At 43.8% G+C, this 921-nt stretch overlaps 1 non-coding gene across 1 annotated transcript; it reads right to left on the bottom strand.

The window, feature by feature from the left end:
• Nucleotides 1-507: 507 nt before the first annotated feature.
• LOC119924551 lies at nucleotides 508-645 on the bottom strand. Its single transcript, XR_005449259.1, has one exon. It is a non-coding gene; the product is annotated as a small nucleolar RNA SNORA7 (small nucleolar RNA).
• Nucleotides 646-921: the final 276 nt, after the last annotated feature.

The following is a 921-nucleotide window of genomic DNA, read 5'->3' as shown; positions in this document are numbered from 1 at the left end:
GAACTGTACTAAGGTATGGGGAGAGTAAAATAGAACAGAGTTGGACACATTTCCTGCCCACAGTGAGTTTACAGTCTGGAGGGGGAGATGCCTGCTTTTGTCTTTGTCTTATGCTGTCGAGTCATCTCCAACCCATAGTGATGCCATGGACACAACTCTCTCAGAACACCCCAACTCCAACTGCATTTGTTCTGGTAGTGTACCCATAGAGTTTTCTAGGTAAAAATATGGAAGGGGTTACCATTGCCTCCTTCAGCACAGTAATAATAATCATAATTGTTATGGCATTTGTTAAGCGCTTATTATGTGTCAAGCACTGTTCTAAGCACTGGGTTAGATACAAAATAATCAGGATGTCCCACTTGGGGCTCACAGTCTTAATCCCCATTTTACAGATGAGGTAGCTGAGGCACAGCGAAATTAAGTGGTTTATTCAAGGTCACACAGCTTGAGACTCCGCCCTTAACTCTCTCCCATGCTGCTGCTGCCCAGAACAGGTGAGTTTTGACTTGTAGCAGATTGCCTTCCATTTGCTAGCTACTGCCCAAGCTAGGATTGGAATGGGTAGGCCTCTGCTTGATGCTCCCTCCTGTAGCTGAGGCTGGTCGAGTACGGGAAACTCTCCAGGTGTGATCCTCAGAGAGGAAGATGCCTGCTACTAGGGATATATCTTAAGAGAATAGATTGTCAGACTCTAACCTCAAGAAGTCTACAATCTAATAGGGTTTTTTTTTTTCAAATTACAGAAGTAGAAGAGACTTTGAGGTATGTCATCTTTCACCCTGCTTCTAAGTATGCCTTCACTTCTCAGGAAAATAATCAAGAATATTTATTTGATTTTCAAGGCACAGGGTAGAGAGCCTTTGGTGTTTGAGGTTTGCTGCAGACTCACAAACAGTACCTACTAGAAAAGCAGCGTGG

Source organism: Tachyglossus aculeatus, chromosome 2, assembly GCF_015852505.1.
Source record: "Tachyglossus aculeatus isolate mTacAcu1 chromosome 2, mTacAcu1.pri, whole genome shotgun sequence".
NCBI classification, from domain to species: domain Eukaryota; kingdom Metazoa; phylum Chordata; class Mammalia; order Monotremata; family Tachyglossidae; genus Tachyglossus; species Tachyglossus aculeatus.
Note: the sequence above shows the minus strand (reverse complement) of the source record. Positions and strands in the feature narration are given on the sequence as shown.